The sequence below is a fragment of the Suricata suricatta genome, chromosome 15 (assembly GCF_006229205.1).
Source record: "Suricata suricatta isolate VVHF042 chromosome 15, meerkat_22Aug2017_6uvM2_HiC, whole genome shotgun sequence".
NCBI classification, from domain to species: domain Eukaryota; kingdom Metazoa; phylum Chordata; class Mammalia; order Carnivora; family Herpestidae; genus Suricata; species Suricata suricatta.
The window spans coordinates 47,218,753-47,239,118 of record NC_043714.1 but is presented as its reverse complement, the minus strand read 5'-3'; positions in this window follow the sequence as shown (position 1 = coordinate 47,239,118).

Below are 20,366 nucleotides of genomic sequence, written 5' to 3'. Positions count from 1 at the left end.
ATGGTGGGGCCAGATAAACAATCACGATACTCTTTTTCACATTTAATTTATTCAGCAACCAATTTCAATGGGTTTTCATATATCTCATCTCTGTTCCTAACATCAGCCATGTGAGGCAGGTACATAGGCATTATTATCCTCATGTCACAGAGAAAGAACCTGAGGCTTCATCCAAGCCAAGATCACACAACTAGTAATGAGAAGAACCAGAGAGAATCCAAGTCTCCAGACTCTTCGCTCATTGCTTTTTCTATTTCATATTTATTATTGTCTCTCTCAGAACAGATTATTAGACAAATGCTCTTTTGGTTGAGGCTACACACACTGACCAAAGTCTCTCTACTCAGGGCAAAAGTCAGAAGAACCTCTGTGTGCAGGCTCGGGCACATTATTTAGTGCCCTACCACAATCTCTCCCACTTCTCTCTCTCCAAAAGGGAATTTTGGATTAAGCAATGCAAAATAGACAGTATCTACAAGGAGCTTACTGTTGAAACAAATGTATTTTGTTTCAAAAATAAACAAGGCTTCAGACATCTCCTATGGCTTTTTTCTTTTCTTTTTTTTTAATTAATAATTTATTACCAAGTTGGTTTCCGTATAACACCCAGTGCTCCTCCCTACAAGTGCCCCTCTCCATGACCATCAACCCCCTTCCCTTTCCCCCTTCCTCTTCAGCCCTCAATTTGTTCTCAGGATTCAAAGGTCTCTCATGATTTGCCTCACTCCCTCTCCCCAACTCTTTTCCCCACTTTTCCCCTTCCTATGGTCTCCTGTTAGGTTTCTCCTGTTAGACCTATGAGTGACAACATATAGTTTCTGTCCTTCTCTGCCTGACTTATTTCACTTAGCATGACTCCCTCTAGGTCCATCCATTTTGCTACAAATGGCCAGATTTCAGTCTTTTTTCATTGCCATATAATACTCCATTGTGTGTGTGTGTGTGTGTGTGTGTGTGTGTGTGTGTGTATACACACCACATCTTCTTGATCCATTCATCAGTTGATGGACATTTAGGCTCTTTCCATGATTTGGCTATAGTTGACAGGGCTGCTATGAACATTGGGGTACATGTGTCCCTATGCATCAGCACTCCTGTATCCCTTGCATAGATCCCCGGCAGTGCTATTATTGCTGGGTCATAAGGGAGTGCTATTGATAGTTTTTTGAGGAACCTCCACACTGTTTTCCAGAGCAGCTACACACAGTTTACACCAGTAGGGGGGGGTGCCCGTTTCTCCACATCCTTGCCAGCATTTATAGTCTCTTGATTTGTTCATTTTAGCCACTCTGACCCGTGTGAAGTGGTATCTCAGTGTGGTTTTGATTTGTATTTCCCTGATGATGAGTGACGCTGAGCATCATTTCATGTGCCTGTTGGCTGTCTGTATGTCTTCTTTGGAGAAGTGTCTGTTCAAGTCTTCTGCCCATTTCTTCACTGGATTATTTGTTTTTTGGGTATGGAGTTTGGTGAGTTCCTTGTAGATTTTGGATACTAGCCCTTTATCCAATATGTCCTCTGGCTTTTTTCTGAAAGCAAAACTACTTATTTTGAGGATCCGGTGAGTGGCTATTTCAACCAAAAGGAAGAATCAGCCCTAATCACACACCATCCCAAGGTAAGACAAACAAGTGTGGATTCTCAAAACAGCAATTGCCCATCATCACAATTGTATTTTCTTCACTCAGTGTAGGTGACAATTCCAGTTTTAATAAAAGCAATTAATACCATAAAGGCCAGGAATTTCTAAAGATGACTGACTAGAGGAAATCCTGCAATAGTAAAATCTAGAAAATCCATAGCTGGGGCACCTGGATGGTTCCGTCGGTTAAGCGTCTGACTTCGACTCAGGTCATGATCCCATGGTTCATGGGTTCAAGCCCCACTTTGGTCTCTGTGCTGACAGCTGAAAGCCTGGAGCCTGTCTTCAGATTCTGTGTCTCCCCCTCTCTCTAACCCTCCCCTGCTCATGCTGTCTAAATAAATAAATAAATAAATAAATAAATAAAACATTTGTTAAAAAAGAAAAAGAAAATCCATAGCTGGCCCCTGGATTTGCCTCAATTTATCACATTATATTTCTCCCTATGAATCTTGAAAGAGGCTACAGATTCCATTTACTCCACTATACCACTTTATCCACTGAATTTAATCCCATCTTTACCTAAGATGTCTTTATTTCTAAAGACAGAAAAATGTCTAAGCTTTACTAAAATTTTACATTAATGAATGGTCTCTGGTCCTGGTTGTTCATTCAACAAGCACTTACAAAACATGCACTGGTGCTAGTTTCTAACCAAAAAAAGAAAAATAAGGCACAACTAGCTCCTAAAAAAACAACAGCATTGTGCTATAAAGACATTTCTCACCCTTCTGGCCAGATATGAACAATGTGAAGACAAGAATATAGGACTCAAAATTTTTAGTCTTGTACTCTCTTAAGTTTTCCGATTTCTTATTATGCAATCTATTTGCTTTATGGGGATTTCCTGTAACACATACTGATATCCTGGGTGATGGCAGTGGAGATGGTTAGAAGATGGATATAAAAAGTATGATATGTTAGCCTAAACTGGACCTGGTGGTTGACACTGGCTGCGAGAATGTGCAGGATGAAGAGTGAAAAGAAGTCAAAGGTGATGCCTAGGATGGCTAGAGCCCATCATAGATGGTGGTGGTTCTTCCCAAGACAGTGACCACCCAAAGTAGGTTGTCTAGAAGGAGGTGGAGGGCATAAGAGGGAGATGAGCTTGGTTCTAAATGTGTTGCATCTAAAGAGTTTATGGAATGTCTAGCCAAAATAAAGTAATACAAATGTAAGCTTGTAGGGTTTGAAGCTCAAGAAGAGATTCAATGTTTTAGAGGCCCAGAGATAAAGAAGATCTCCCAGAGAACATATGGAAAATGAGAGAGGCTCTGGGGTCAGAACCCTCAGGAACACTGCAAGTGACCTTGAGAAGGAGTAGCCAGGGAGGCAGAGGACAATCTGTCAAGAAAGGTGTTGAGAAACCAAGGAGGAGGCGACTGTGCTCAGCTATGTCAATTGCTATTGAGATGACAGTAGTCAGCCTTGAAAAGTGTCCCTATCAACATATAATGAACACTTGCCAATCCTGATCACCACTTTTTCTATATATGGTGAAAATGCATGTATCCGGCATTGTTTTCCAGACTCCCTGGCCAAGGGAGACCAGGCCCATTTGTAGCAACATGGATGGAACTCAAAGGTGTTATGCTAAGTGAAATAAGTCAAGCAGGGAAGGACAAATACCATATGTTCTCACTCACATGTGGAACAGGAGAAACTTAACAGAGGACTATGGGGCAGGGGAAGGGAAAAAATGGTTAAGGAGAGGGAGGGAGGCAAACAATGAGAGACTCTTAAATACTGAGAACAAACTGAGAGTTGATGGGGGTGGGGGAGAGGGGAAAATGGCTGATGGGCATGGAGGAAGGCACTTGAGATGAGCACTGGGTATTATATGGAAACCAACTCGACAATAAACTATAATAATAAAAAATATTTTTTAAAAAACTAAAGAAAAGAGGACAGGCCATTTACAACCATTGTCTGCCATCCTTGACCTTTTAATATTGTTCCTTTCTGTTGGGGCTAGCCTCAGAGCTAGAAATATTGTCCTAATAAAGTCAGTTTGTTTATTTTTAAGTTAGTTTAGTTTCTTTTTCTTCTTCTATAGGAGACTATAATTTCCCTCCAAATTGAATCCATATCCTAGAACTTTGCAATACTAATTGCCTGAGACAGCATTCATGAAAGCATGAAAAGTGAAGCCCAGCATACAGCAAATGCTTAATAAGTGCTAGCCAAACAAGAAAATGTTTGAACAGTTGAGATAGTCAGGATTCTAACTTTTTCATGTTTTAAAATATTTCCTTATGTCCAGAAAAGATTGCTAATAACCTCAAGAGCTATGTGGCATGTGTGTGTGTGTTTATATATGTGTACATATGCCATTTATGACAATTGGCAACACAGAATGGTTACTGACTTGGAGGATTAAGTTATGAATGATACAGCACAGAGGAAACCTGAAAGAACACATTTTTAAATGCAAGGTCTGAGTGCTGATTGACATACTTTGTACGATAGTAAAATCTGGCAGGTGCATTAACTTGCATTCCTCTGATCTGTACACATCCACACTTGTCTTCTTAGGGTACTTGGTAATAAGCTTCTTTAAAGATCCCTGAGTAAGCACTGCAGATAATATCTGGAGTGTGTAGCACTCAGTCCTTTTAGAATGGCTTTTTCCTGCTCCTTTCGTTTTCTTAAGAAAATGTCAGTTTAATCATTTCCTAATGCTTTGATAATGTGTTTCTTTACATAGCTGTAGAGAACACTCACTTCAGTGTTTTAAAAGCATGAATGTAGATGTAAAAGTGCCAGTTAAATGAGATTACTTTTTCCTAATGAAATAACTAAAGAGGAGTTTAAAGTTTCCTAAACTTATATGACATTTTCAGAGCAAATAATGAAGTTCTAGCCATCCAGTGTGTCTCTTATTCATGAGACTAACATTTCAATATCAAATCTTACTGGAATACAATTGATTATTGGAAAACGGAAAATATATTTAGCTGAAGCAATCTGTCATATTTTAGGTGGATCTGCTTCCAGATGAGTTCAGATGTTTAGCATCATTAAAGAGAAGGACAACTGGACCAGATAGGTTGGGAAGGTACCATCACTGACCCTGACATGAGACTGACCTCAGCAGGGTTAGCAGGGCCTTAACAAATTCAGACTTTTGGGAGGCAGTTGACCATATAAAACATAAAGCATCTAACTCAGCAGGTGAGAAACAAATAGAAGAGGCCAAGTGGCAGAAATCTTCATGATGGAGAGGTGACTATGCTTCTGCTCAATCTCTGTATGTAATCCATGTCAGTGTTTCCTCTTGGAAACAGAAGCCTAGTCCTGTAGGTTGGGACAACATGGCTAGATTGGGGCAGGAGTAGGCAGGTGGAGAAAAGGGGGCAAGTTACTTACCTGAGGCCCAGTATGGGTGGCAGAGCGCAACAGCAGAAGCCAAGAAGAACACCAAGAAAGATCATAAGGTCATGGTCCAGACCCTGTTCAGGAGGAGAGAGAGTAGGTCTGGCAAAGGTTAGAGAAAAGTACCAATTTCTTAGTCAAGCAGTTGGAAGTTCAGAGTAGTGCTATGAAAATTTGCCACTCTAAATCTGACTTGTCACCTAAAGTGAGAATCCAACACTGGGGTCAAGGAAACTTCTAGGCACTTGGATCCCGTCCTAACACTTGAGATTCAGAGATTGTATCAGCAAAACTTATTCTACCCCCCAAGAAATGTTGAGCTACCAAAAAAGTTAAAATGCACACAGTGCTGATAAGATTCGGTTTAGAAATATGACAGGGTAGAGCCTGTCATGGACAGTGGACAGCGATGGGGGGAGATAGCCACTTATGATCTCCTGCTTATTTAGATGATCTCCAGAAATCCCTTAGAACAATTTTTTCCACTAAGATAGAGAGAGAGAGAGACAGAGAGAGAGAGAGAGAGAGAGAGAGAGAGAGAGAGAGAGAAAGTTGCATTAACACAAGCTCTTCCATATTGTTCAATCCATAAACATACTGAAATAGATAAGCCATAATACTTTATAATACTTTTGTAACACTTTGAGGTACTACAATTCAGTTTCCTCCAGAATCTGGATCTATAAGAAAACCTCATTTTAGGATTTCTTTTGTAACCAATGATACAAGTATCATTCTCTGTCTCACAAGCCACTGAAATATTGAAGTGTGTCCACTTATACAGGGTCTGAATTTCAGAAGGTACAAAGGAAATTTTCACTCTTTTAGCCATTGGAATGGTCATGCATTCAGATTTATCAAGGAACCCTCAGGACTCCCTTGATAGAGTTGATATACTCATAGCTAAGATTTTCTGTTCCCCCAAATGTTGACAAGCAAAATGAGCACTAACTTTCCCCTTATTATCTCTTTCTCCCTCTAAAGGATGAAAGACTGACTGTATTCCCAACATGCACATGTTATGTAGGGCAGACGGCTCGTTTCCTAGAGAATGTTCCTTTCTTTTACCTTCTGTCTTGATCAGCTTTCTAAAAGTAAAAGTATCTCTTCTTGGAGCACCTGGGTGACTCAATTGGTTGAATGTCTGATTGTTAATTTCAGCTCAGGTCATGATCCCAGGGTTTTAGGATCAAGCCCCATGTCCAGCTCCACTCTGAGAATGGTGCCTGCTTAAGATTCTCTCTCTCTCCCCTCGTTCCCCTCTGCCTCTCTACCCCACCCATAATCTCTTTCCAAAAAATAAAAATAAAAGCAAAAATAAAAGTATCTCTTCTAAAAAATGTGGTCTTGCATTCAAATGCAGGGACTGGTAACCATGACTAGTTGACCTCCTCGAAATAATTTTCTCCTCTGGGCTAGATACTCTGTCTCTCCTTCTAGATTTACTCTTGACCCTTTCTCCCTCTGCTGTGTGACCCAGGACCTTGACATCTGTGGACCACACCAACAGCTTTCCTTTCTTTCTGGTTTCCAGATGGGTTCAGCCAGTGGGAGGCCCTGGAAGGAGATCAGAAGGCAAGAGGAGAGAGAGGTTTGATGTTTACTGCCCTCGCTCCTGCTCCATGGGGCTCTGGTTGCCAGTGGTCACCTTCTTGTGGTCACAGCCCCTGCCAAACAGCTTGGTTCTACTCACAGCTCTGTCCTCTCGCACCTTCATCCCTAGCGGTGGAAACAGCTCCTGGTCATTGTTACCCCCAGAATGTTTACTTGGCCATTAGACTTCCCTTGAACCTACCCACATCTTTGAAAATGGTCCCTTCATTCAACTCCATTTGATTGCCTCCTGAGTGTGCCAACTGTTTCCTGCCAGGCCCCTGAATGATACAACCTCTCTATTTATTTCATGGTTCCCCAACACTTTCAGGATATGCTGATGAGCCAACTTCATGAAGAGGAGGTACAACTCTTCCCTGGGTCTCCTGAAAGGCTTACAAGACCTTTCAATTGCAAGTTACAAATGAGGGTTAAAATGGAACTTGTGGATTTTCTGTGGGCTTCAATTATCCTTGTCACCCTTATTCTATCTTGCCCAGAGAATTGGGAATTGGCTATGTCAAGACTAAGTTGGCACACAGCACAGAAGCTATGTAGCAATCCATTTGCTCATTAAGAGTTTTTTTTACTGAATGTGTCCCACTGATCTTCCACTTCTCGAAATGCTTTTGATGTGGGTTTAATTCTAAGTTCTGACAGAGAAAGGGTCTCACATCTTCAGTCCCCAATGTAATCTTCACATGACTGTCAAAAATGCAACTATTTGTCCCCAGGCTTAAAGTGTCAGCTCCAAAAAAGGTCAAAGATTCTCCCCAGGAACATATACAACATTCAGGCACATAGTTAAGATCATCATTTTATCTCACACTTTCTTTCAATCTCATATTAATTTGGGTATCATATTTCCATTGGCCCAGTCTGTGCTGGGCACAATTTAAAAACAGAATAATACGTACTTATTTCCTCTCTAAGACCACAAGTCTACCTGCTGTGCTATAGAAACATGATTGGCCAAATGTAAACGCCTAAAAAGGTAAGGAACAATTCACCTTAGTAAAATCACTTTTCTTTAACAATTTTCACATATAACTCTTAGAATGCTTCCTATGGGCATCCTCAATAGGTTACAAGACAAAAAAAGTAAAATCTTTTAAGAAACAACAAATATCAAGTTGTTCCTTATTAGTTATCAAGAAAACAAAATGTTTCTCCACATGGAACATAGTTTTGCTTTGTTTTTTAAAACTTCTGGTCAAAAATTATAGTCTTTCACACTATTTATCCTCTTGTAAGTAATAGAATTCACAACATTTAATTGCTTTAAGAATTGGAGTCTCCTTGAAATTTAGAATCTCTCTAGAAATAACAGTTGTAGATAGCAATACCATTGCTAATTATTTTTCACTAACAACACTGCTGGGAGATGCGTAGCTATTTTCCCTGATGTAGGGAGGACTGGTAACTTGGCCAAATTGTGTTTTGAAATTTTGCTAGAAGTTCTGCAATTTTGGAATTTTGGTTATACTCAATCCATAATTCATTTTCATTCTCTCTTCTTTTAAACGCTACATTTGAGATTAGAGCAAATTATGTAATTTTTTGGCCCTAAAATAACCTCGAATTGCATAGGCCCAGCTTCTTAAAGTGTGGGCTTCTGGAGTCTCCACGCATGGCTCAATTTTTAGTTATGCAGCCAGCTATAACATGGTATAGAACTAATTACACAGTGAGTTGTCTGTTGCTTTACAGTTACACACACACAAACACACACGTACGCATTAGGGTACGTATGACTGGGAGCAAATTTAGGTGTCCCTAGTTTATTGTCTTCTTGTAAAATAAACTAGCATGCACAAAATAACTGGTGGCCAGCTATGACTGTTATTACGATAACTGTTCTTTAGGAATTCTGTCTACAATTAATTAACTGCTTCCAAGCAGGGCAATATCGTTGAATAGCATTGCCTGATGATGAGATTTTCACTCCAAATATGTGGGAAGAAAAAAATCTTCCAACAATTGTTTTTTCTACAAAATACATTATTTAAGCATTTTGTGGAGGAGGTTTGAGAAAGCCAAGCAGCTACAGCTATAGCATAGCATAAAGCTGTGACCAAAGAATTGGGTTATAGCCCCGGCTGTGGTAATAGGCTGCCTTTAATGTGAGGAAATCAATAAAAACCTTTTGGGGTTCAGTGTTCTTGCCTCTTAAAAGCAGCTGGATTTAAACAAGTCCTGGGTTTGCATCAGACCTTCAGCATTATGATTCAGCCATTGGTGGGAACAGACTAGATGGAAAACACTCGGGCTTTGGGGTCTCTGCCAGAGTGTAAATTCTCATGCAGCCACTTACTCTCTGTGACCTTGGGTAAGTTTCTTACCTTCTGAGGCCCAAATTCCTCATTAGTAAAGGGAGATTCAGGGCTATGCTGGATCTGGCTCACACGGGACTCAGGAAAAGATGGTGCCCGCATCTCTTCCCAACCTGAGGTTCAGCGACAGCACCCTGGTAGTTTGGATTGACCACGATGGGAAAATTTACACCACAGAGAAGGAAGTTGGCAAACACCACAAACAAAGCACTCTGCTTTCCCCAGAGAGCCAGTTGTTAGGCATTTAGCAGCATAGCACAGCCCTGGAGAGAAAAAGAGTATTTATTTAATAAGTGTTATTGGGTGATTTTAGTATTAGAGGAAATAAATCATGCAAATAATAAATCATGTAAGACCGTTCTGAATATATATTATGCTTTCCATAAGTATGATTTTCATTTTATTATAGGCTATCATCTATTTAAAAAGTTATAGGAAAATGTGATGCTATTCTTAGAAATCGTGCTGATTCTAAAAACAAGAAAAGCTCTACTAAAATTTGCATGAGTCTCACTTTTGCTCAGTCACTAAGTTCCAAAACAAGAAAAAGAATTCCGTGTCTAATTCTGGTACTTACAGTTCCTCTGTGAAACGCTGGCCCTGATAGATGGTTTTCCTCTTTACAGTTTGAGCAAGATGTGTCCTCTTTGGTTCTAGAATCTGCTTACAGCTGGTAGCAGCCCAATGATACATTTTTCCTGATGTGGAAAAAGGTGACTAGATTATTTTATAGTCAACCCTGATCTCCATCTAATGCTCCCTGTCTCGGTTCGTCTTGTTCTGGCCTGAAATCTGGGAGAGCGCTTTCATTCCCCTCCTCCTTCACGTTCCATTCTGCTCAATTTCACTTCCAGAATACCTCTCCAGCCTGCTTACTTTCCTCATCTCCTCTTCCACCACCCATATTCAAGCCACTGGTCCTGCTGTGAGGACTTCTGAAAAGTCTTCTCCCTGCTCTCATAGCCCCCCAGCCTCTATTCTTCCAACACACCCGTCTGGACACGTCATTCTTCACTCTTCTGCGTGGAACCCATCAGGCCCTTCCCACTGCTCCTGCGATGAAAAGTGTGACCTTCTTCCAGCCCACAAGTTCATGTGCAGTCAGGTACCCTGCCTCCCACTGAGAGCTGCGCTCTGGCCTCTTGGACCTTCTTTATGTTCCTTGAATGAACCAAGCTTCCTCTGTCTGGAACGCTCTTCTCTCCCCCACTGCCCGCTTCTTCACTTTATTCTTCAGACCTCACTCCAAGTTAGTACCATTTCGTCAGGAAATCCCTTTCTGACTCCAAAGCTCTCTTTACATGTGCCCCCCAAAAAGGTGTTCCAGTCTTCAGAACACATATCCGCTTGTGATTTTACATTCATTCTTTTTATTAATTTGACATCTATCTTCCCCGCTAGACTGAGAGCTCCACAGATAAATTTATTTAGCTAATCACTATATCCTCTGTGACAAACACATATCTGGCACATATTGAGCTGAATGAAAAGACACGTGGCCAGGGTAAAGTGGTCCACCAAGACAAAGAATATCATTCGGCACTGAAAAGGAGCTATCAAGCCAACTTATATGCATCTTACTAAGTGAAAGAAGTTTACAGACTGTAAAAAGTCTATGTGCTGTATGATTCCTACTGCAGAATATTCTTAAAACAAGGCAAAATTATGGATCCAGTAAGAGATCTGTGGCTGCTTGAGGTTTGTGGAGAGGGAAGGATGAATACACAAGAGCATAGAGATTTTAAAGGAAATGTAACTACTCTGTATGATACTATAATGATAGACACATGTGACCATCCATGTGACAAACCCATAGAAAATAATACACCAAGAGCGAACTCTAATGTAAACTATGGGCATAGGGTGATAACTATGTATGGTGTCAATATAGGTTCATCGATTATAATAAAGGTACCAGTGTGGCGAGGGATGTTGATAATGGGGGGAGCTTGGAGGGGTGGGGCCCGTACATGGGAACTCTGTACTGTGCACTCAGTGTTGCTGTGAACCTAAATGGCTCTAAAATAAAGCCTATTAAACAGATGACTGCATGAGTGGATGGGTTAATGAAAGAATAAACGAATAAATCTTAGCTTGGTCTCTAGTGCCAGTAGTGCCCGTGGCACTTGAGGTAAAATCCAAGCTCTTCTACTGTTGAGGAAGCTCCACATGATCAGGATCCTATTGCCATTTTGCCTCCTACTCAGTCACTTCTAGTGACCCTGACCTCATTTATGGGACTCAGGCACATCAGGCTCAGCTTTATTTGCTCTTAGAAATTTCTACCTCTAGATGTCACATGGCTGCCTTCTTCCATCTTTCAGGTGTCATACCTCAAGTGTGACCTCCCGGGGGGAGTCTTCCCTGATCGTCAACTCTATCCCCTCCCCCTGACTATTCAATGTAAAATAGCTCCCTTCCACCCTGTTTTATCTATTGCATTTAGCTATGTGAAATAATCTTAGTTACATATTTCTTTTCTTACTGCCTTACCCACTAGATGGCAAATGCCATCAGAGCACAGTCTTTGTCTCCTTCACTGAGTATATGCAGCAGTCAGACATACGCACATATAAGCAAAATAAGTCAGGCAGAGAAGGACAGATACCATATGTTTGCACTCATAGGTCTAACAGGAAAACAGGAGAAACCTAATGGAGGACCAGGGGGAGGGGAAGAGGGAAAGAGAGTTGGGGAGAGAGAGGGATGCAAAACTTGAGAGACTATTGAATGCAGACATACGCACATAAGAGGTGCTCAATAAATATTTGTTGAATGAATAGATAAATGTGATGTACCGCTTTTTATTTTCCCGGAGTTTTTCCCACATTTCTTTTATTTCTTTTCTTTATCACTCTTTCCCCCTCAAAATTTAAATCTACATAGTGTCTATATTAATCTCTACTATGGTTTTGTAGGGGCCAAGGGCAGGCCACCCCAAGAAAAGTCACTTTGGCATGAAGATTATTTTGAGTTCAAAAGCAATTGAAACCTAGCAGATACAGGAAAAGTCTTTACTTCACCTCTAAACTGCCTAAAAAGAATGTAGATAGAGGACGTGCTCAGGCAGAGAGCTATCACCACAGAAAACTATGTTATGATATAAATTAGGTATGGCAGACAGGGAGAAACTTGGAAAGACCTATTAGATCAAAGTTCTCTGTTTCCCATTGTTTCTGAGTGCCCAAGCACATTTACTCTTTTTTTTTTTTTAATCTTCCTGGAACTGCATTCTTTTCCTTTAAAGTTCCAGGTCCCTTCCCATTCTCCTTAGTTCAGAACCACATATATACCTCATTTTACCTGTCTGGAATTTCCATCTCTGTGTGGGTTCCTCTTAGCATGAAATTAAATTTCATTTTCTCCTTTTAATCTGTCTCGTGTCAATTTGATTTTTAGTCTATCTGGAAAGACCCATTAAAGGGAACAGGAAATTCTTATTCTCTGAAAGTTTTTTGAAACTCAAATTTTTGCACCTTCTGTGGTGAAGGTGCTAAATCTTTAACCAAAAGGTTTTTACTTAATTTAACTGAAACCAACTTTCAGTTAAGAAAACAAAATCCTTATTACAGATATATAATCACTTTTAAAACATCTTTATGCACAATTTTTACAAATACTTAAAATCATTTTTTTTTTATATTTGAGGGAAGGAAAAAATGTCCCATAGTCTTCAAAATTCTTCTGGCTGGTCTAAGAATCAAACTGACATGAAACAGATTCACAGGAAAAAAGAAAACAAAAGTGTAATAACCTGTAACCCTCCTGTATATAGGAGAGAAACCCAGGAAAACTGATTAACTCCCTGAAATGCCTGAAGCCACCACCTGAAATACCAGACAAAGAAACTGTTGGGGGTGGAGAGTCAGTTAGGGAAGGGAACCAGTAAAGCCACAATAAACAAGGGTAGGGTTGTTATACAGATTTAGGTCCAGTGCTTTCGCCAACAGTAATGTTCCTAGAGATTTAGAGTCACGTGCCTCTTCCTACGGGACTCAGGCTTGCAAATGGCGATTTCTCTCATAAATGTAAAGGAATCTTACAAACGGGTAACTTCTACTTGTTTTTCAGAGCTCCTCCTGTGTCCGCTGTTTCTTAGAAGTAAGCCAGCTTAAAATAACCAACCTGCCAAAGAGGTATATTTTAGGGTCTCGACTTTTGCTCTCCTAAGATATAAAGGAGTATAATCTAAGACAGGACAGAGTTGGTTTCATTTCACTCTTAAGCAGTGGTTGTCCCCTAAAAGTATAACTTTTGATTAATATAATTTGAAGTATAGAGACTAATGCAATTGGCTATTCTTAGTTATTTAGAAAAATAGTTCACATGTTCCTACATGTGGTAGACACTTAGGATATAAAAACAGGGTAGCTCCTGCCTGCATGGGATCTATAGTCTGAGGAAGGGATTTCTATGCTAAATTTTTCTTCATAAATAAAAGAAGAGGTATTTTTCCCTTATTCTGGCCATTTTGCATTTATTTACATCTATGTCTTCATATAAATTTCCAAAAATCAAGGTACAATTGGATTTTCAGACTTTTTTTTTAGTATAGCATGCCCTCCCCTCTCTTTTCTCTTTGAGTTAATCATATGATCTCTTAAGAACTTGTTTTCTTTACATGCAAAATCGGAGAAATAGTATTTTTCCCTTCAATTGAAGAATATTTAAAAGAACATAGTAAGAGCATTTAGAACAGCAAAAGCCAACAGGAAAAGACTATAAAAGGCTGTGACAGTCTTCCCTTTCTGGGACAAGTTTTCTGAGAGTTGCTTTTTAAGTCAAACAATCCACTGATCTTAATTCCACTTTTTTATAGATCTATATTGCTGCTAAATTGTTGTAGCAAATGTTCCTTTACTCACCTATTCAATTGTTGCCAAATTCCCATGCACAAAAATTGTTAGTCTTAAATTAGCCCACCAAAATATCACAGTTGCAAACTAGTATACCTCCCAACCATGAATATGTAAACCAAAAAAAAGGTTGAATATTTTCATTTAAACAGATCTTTAAGTAAACACTCACTTATGACTTCAGTCCTTGAATATGCTAACATCAGCTGTAATGAAATGCAAATAACTATGTTAATGCAAATGTTAAAGCTACAAATTCAAACATAAAAAAGTCAAGAAATGCAAAAGTTAAGGTTCTCCTAGAAACATTAACTCACTCAAATTGTACATATAGAATATTTCCAATTACATGGAAGACAGCAAATGTGATCCCTTAATGTACTATATGTACAACCCGAGTAAGTTAATGCTGTTACAAGAACGTTAAATTTTACAACCTCTGACTTTGTTTTAAAAGTTACTGCCTGAACATTGGATCACTCCTATCCTAATGATGTTATTTTCCTAAAACAGAAAGAAAACACAAGAGGAACAAATGTCACTGTATTTTCCATCAATATAGGATTCCGCCTTTAGACTCTATTTTAGTTAATAGATGACACAAATCCTTGCTTGGACACTTTCTCGCGTTTTTCCACTTGAAAAATTTCCACTTTGCCTGGATTAACTGGACGGTGTATTGAGATATTCTAAGTTATAGATTTATTGAAATATATAATAAACGTGTGAAGTTGTATTTGCTTTTATGTATGTGTAATAAGGAAATTATTCAAAGAATAAAATTTTCACCTACGAAGCAGAATGTTTTAAAAAATACAGCTTTGGGAAAGAAAACATTAGATGATTTAAAAAAAATGAAATTCCACTCTATTTTAAGCCCTGATCTGGAACCACGGTCATTTTTAGTATAGTTTTCCTCAAAGCCATCTTCCCTCTCATTCTGGAGAAAAGCACAGTGTTTTGTTTAAATAATTTTGAAAGCTGAAAATAATATATTTCGCTATCTCTTTTTAAATTTAGCTAACATCTCTCGGAAATATTCAGTGGTTGCAAGGAAACATTTTCTTAGTTGCATAAGGTTTGGTTGGATAAATCTGCCTTAGTTAAATTGTGATGTTGGGAAAACAAGAGAAAATGAAAGGAGAGCAATAAACGTGCAAGCCAGAAAAAATCCGCAGTCCTGTTGTTTGGAGTGATAAGCTCTTGAGTGAGAACAGCGGGGGGTCCTGGGCGTCCTACAGGGTCTCCTCTTGTCCTCCATGGTCCTCAGTAAATGAGCTCCCACATTACCCAGGTCCCACGCGGGCAAGGTGCTTTAATGGATGGGGACCTTAAAACTGGGAGGGAAATGCAGGCACAGATGAACAAAGCCCTCAAAATACACGGTCACCACAGTGTACAGTGTTCTAGATTGATTACTCATTTCTAGCTCTTTGCTGAAAGCTCTTGATTACTGCAATTTTCTACACTGTTAGTACCCATTTACAGGTTCTCTTAAAAGATTTGTCAAGCTTTTGAACTCCCCATATGAACCTGTATTTTCTTGTCTTCTGACAACAATTATTCAATCAGACTTCTTTTGTGAAGGCTGGGAGATAAATACCTTTACAGTCTGAAAACTATAGTGTCATGCCTGAGCAGCTTGATCTTAGACTTTATGCTACACATAAATTGCTATGTTCTTAAATAATTACCAGGCAGTTTGTCTACCAGCTCTCCTGACTGTTAAAATGTCTGACATTATCTCCAGCATTACAGCAGAAACCCCTGGTCCCACCCCAAGCCTGCTGATTCCTCTTTGCTGGACTTTTCCATCCTTCCCTCAGAGGACCAGTGGATAGAATCAGCCTGGGAGAGAGGAATTCGAACTCTAAAAAATCCACTTAACCTCTTTGTTCTTTGTCTATGAAACCAGGGTCATCCTGTGGCTCCACCTCACAGGGTTTCTGAGAGACTATATTCATCAGTGTTGATGCCTGGGAAAATGCTCAAATCAGAAATCCCAATTTGTAACATATGACCATATGTTAATTTCTTACCTGTTCATTTGTTGTCGCCCCCCACCACACCCCACCCCAACCTGAAGCCCGGGCTGTTCTTAATGTTTGTGGCACTCTTTCTACAAAATATGCTAGGATCAAAGGGTTAATATGGGACTGCCTGGAATGGTTCAGGGGTTGCTATGATTTTAAAGGCTTAAACTGATGTCAGAAATGGAGATGTCACAAAATAGAGGCAAACCAAAATAGAGAGGGTGGGGGGAATTCATAAACAAAGGGGCAAAGGGGCAAAATCTTTTCCTCCATTTCTAGTTGGAACTGCTATTTTTTACAGCTAACTGAAATATTTCAACATTTGAAAACCATCAAAATAGCTAGAATTCATAAGTCTGAGAAGGGGGAAAGAAAGCTCTTCGCTAAAGGGAAGGAAGTTCAGCGTTGGCAATGTAATTCAAATTGCACTTGTAATTCAGGTCCTGGAATTAACCCACTCAACCAAAGCTTGAAAAGATTTAGATTTACTCAGACTAGCAACAATACAATACTCCTTTACAATCGCACAACACCCTGTCTTTTGGTGATACATCCAACACACTCTAAATTATAATTCTAAAACTCAGTTTGTTGTTACAAAAAAAATCTGTGCATCATATCAGAGTCTGTCTTGTTGCAATTTAAAAGCAGAAGGGGGACCCACAACCCGTTTTAATCAGACGTAGCACCTGAGCCCTTCCTATGAACACTTTTTAAAAAACGACTTTACCACAATTTTTAAGTATAGAGAGGTGAATCTGGAATAGAATTCCTGTATTTTCAGCCCATTGACTACGATGAAAAGAGTAGCTTTCAAGGCATTGTGGTGTTCAGGGTACAAGGCAGGTCATCAAGCTGCCATTTTATTTTTCCAGGGTCGATTCCACCAAGGATACATCTCATCGAAGGTGGGGGATGAATAGGGTGGGGAGATGGATTGGTGGCATGCATTGTTTAGACCGCCTGTCCATGAAAGTTATTTGAAGCTTTTCCATGCAAGCAATTTTGGAAAACTCAGCCATTTTTACCCTTATCTAGTTTGGCAACAGTTCAAAGCGCCCAAGAAAAGTTTTGTTTGTTTGTTTGTTTTTTAAAGGAAAAAAAATTTGTTGGCCTAGCCTTTTAAAGGGCAGCTCTGATTTCCTCATTTAAAAAAATTTTTTTATGTCTTTATTTTTATTTTGAGAAAGAGAGACAGAGTGAGCAGAGGAGGGGCAGAGAGAGAGGGAGACACAGAATCGGAAGCGGGCTCCAGGCTCTGAGCTGTCAGCACAGAGCCTGATACAGGGCTCGAGCCCACGGACCGTGAGATCAAATCCTGAGCTGAAGTCGGACACTTAACCGACCGAGCCACCCAGGCGCCCTCAATTTCCTCGTTTTGAATCATGGGCATTGTCTGACTGCAACAAACAAACTGTAAGTAAACCTTATGATATTTTATATCCAGAAACAAATTGTAAAATTTTAGAGCCAGGTCCTAAATAGAATGGGTGTTGTTGTTGTTGTTTTTCCAGCTCAGCAGCACACAAAAACGAGAAAATGTCACAATATTAGTGAAAACAATCGGGCTGGAACTCACATAGCAGGCACACCAATCCAGTTAGAAATGCAGAGGCAACATTTTGAACCACATATTGTAGGGTTTTGTTTTCCTTTGTGTCTTTTTTTTTTTTTAAGAACAGCCAGGCAGCATTTTCATGATATTCTAAAAAACTGGTATTTGATAGTGTAAGATACCTTCACCCTATAAATCAGTTCTTTGCTGGAGAAAAAGACCTCTAATTTTACTTTTTTAATCTTATGCAAAGCAGCACAGTTTTATATTTATTTAGCTTAGTGCTTTCTTTCTATTTAAAACATTTATTAACCAGAGAGACCTCAGTGACATGTAAATTTCATTTTCTATGCCCTGTAGATTAAAATACATCTGTTTCAGCCATCATTCAGGAAAGAAATAATTTTAATAGTTCATTTTATTAAAAAAAAGATTTATGTCAGCATTCAGTTATGACAAGAGAAGGCAAGTGGCTTGCACATAATACTAAGAGGTGGCTTTTCTTCTTCCAGGATTTTATCCAAATTGAACAGAACTGAGTCCCTAAAATATGTGAGGGGAGCCAACTAACTTTGCCTCCTGGTATGTTGTTGCTGATAGTGATCCCCTGAAAGAGCAGGTTAAATGTTCTTTGTTAAGTGTAATTTGTGATGTTCTGGTATTTGTATTATCCCATAATTAAAATAATAGGGTTCATTCCCGTGGGCTTCTCTCCCACAGCAAGGTATAATATTTAGGGATGCATTTTTGAATCTGGCCTTTAATGAACTTTCTTTGCTTCTACTTCTGTGTAGTGTCGTTTAAAAGAAAATGATGTTTATATAAAAAGTTCAGAATAGGCAGATCTATAGAAACAGAAAATAGATTAGTAGTTTCCTCTGGTTAAGCAGAGGACAACTGAGGAGTAAGAAGGGAATGACTGCTCATAGGTACAGTGCTTGTCCTAGGGGTGATGAAAATGTTCTAAAATTGATTGCCGAGAGATGTCATCCAACTCTGTGAATATACTAAAAACGATTGAATTATACACATTAAGCGGTTGAATCACACGGCGCATGGATTATATCTCAATAAAACTGTTATGTTAGAAAACAAACAAAAAGGAAACCCACCCCAAAGCCAGGTCCCTGAAAAAATTAAGTCTTGCTGGGTGGGGAGATGGATGTGTAAACACATAATTAGAATGACAAGTTGATTAATAGGAACCCACAAAAAATAAAATGCTTCCTTAAAGAGTTCTCTGCCTGGAGACTCCCTTATAAGAGAGAGGATGTTTGAACAAAATCTCAATATCAGGGGTGACAGAGAAAGGGCTTTTTTGATGGAGAGAATGGTATATACAAAAGTGGGAGGGCAAAGAGGCAGGAGAAAGCTTTAGGCTGCTAGAAAGATAAGATATTTGAATTCTAAGGAGTCAGAAGAGGCCCAGCGAGGGTGTCAGGAGAGATTCGTAGAAAGGAATAGGCCGAATGCTTCTATCTTTGTTTAAAGTTACAAAAGGAAGCAAGCGAAAAGAATTCACATTCATAACAGCTAAAGGTTAATGACCATGGCATCAAATTGTAATTATGTGCTTATTTTCTTTATTATTCTTGTTCTAATTGCATATCTTATACACGAAACTTAGTAGCCTCGGCTTATGTTTATGCATAGGTATTTTAATAAAGAGTTCTTTTTGTCTTCAAATAGACTATTAATAGTTAAGTGGGAAAAGCCTGTCCAATTGCTTCTTGTTTTCTCTTCCAAGGTGAACCGCTTTCCCACACCCATAGTCAAGTTGGCCACTTGAACCACAAGACCACACATGCAGCACCACAGTCTTCCCCCCAGCAGCGTATAAAAAACATAAACAGCCCCAGCCTAACAAACCCAACACAACAACCCGATGGCAAATGCTATTTGAACCTTTTTTAAATCAACGTAAAAAAGAAACAAAATCTGGGAAGAAATGTCTTCTGCAACAGCAAAACTCAAATGATCATGATGATATATAGAAAGAATTTTAACGCCCAGACTGGAAAGGGTTGAATGCACTGAGTCAGCCAGGTGTCCCAAAGTTTTACTTCTTGAAAACAATTAGCCACGCACAACATGTCTTTATCGTTGGGAACTCATACCAGGCAACTTCTCATTCATCCGTCAGCAGGCCAACAAGACAGGCACAACTATTACCAATACAAGTATACAGATGGGGGAAATGAGGCTGAGCTAGACTAAGGAGCTTGTGTGGGGTCAGACACATCAAAGTGGCAGATCCCGGACTGACACTTGAGTGTGTCTTGAAGCCCTCCCAAATTCTCAACCATGTCACTGTCCCGCTCATTACCCAGAAAGTCCAGGCTTCATATTGACCCAAGCAGGGGAGGAGGGCAACGGGGAGAGGAAGAAACCTCCCGTGACACCAAAAGGCAGAGGGGTAGAAGGCAGCCAGACGCTGCAGGCTGCGGGGTGACTGAAGAGGGAACTAGAAAGCTAAATGATACTCCTTGCCTGGTTTCAACTGGACACCATCACTCACGCCCATCTCCAAACCTTCAGGGCTAGAGAAGCTGGGATTTCTTTGTCTGCGGTGGTTAAAAATTGGCATTGCCTCTCCGTTGTTGTATCTTCTTCCTCTCTGAACAGATTATTTTCTTTTCTTCACTTGATGTCATCATTCCACAAATACTTATTGAAGCCCTACTATGTGCCTCTTCTAGGCACTAAGGATACACTATTTAAAAAAACAAATTTGCTGTCATGTACTTAATTTTCATGGAGTTAGATAGATCATATGAAGCAAACAAGAAAATAAATATCCTCCCAATTGCTCCTGAGTCTATCTAAAACTGTCTAAAACTGTCATGAATTATTGGAAGGTCTGATATCCAAAGGCTTGAGCTTTAAAAAAGAAATACACTTTTCAAAAAAGATCTAGAATCAGGGATGCCTGGGTAGTTCAGTCAGTTGAGCCTCTGACTCTTGATTTCAGCGCAGGTT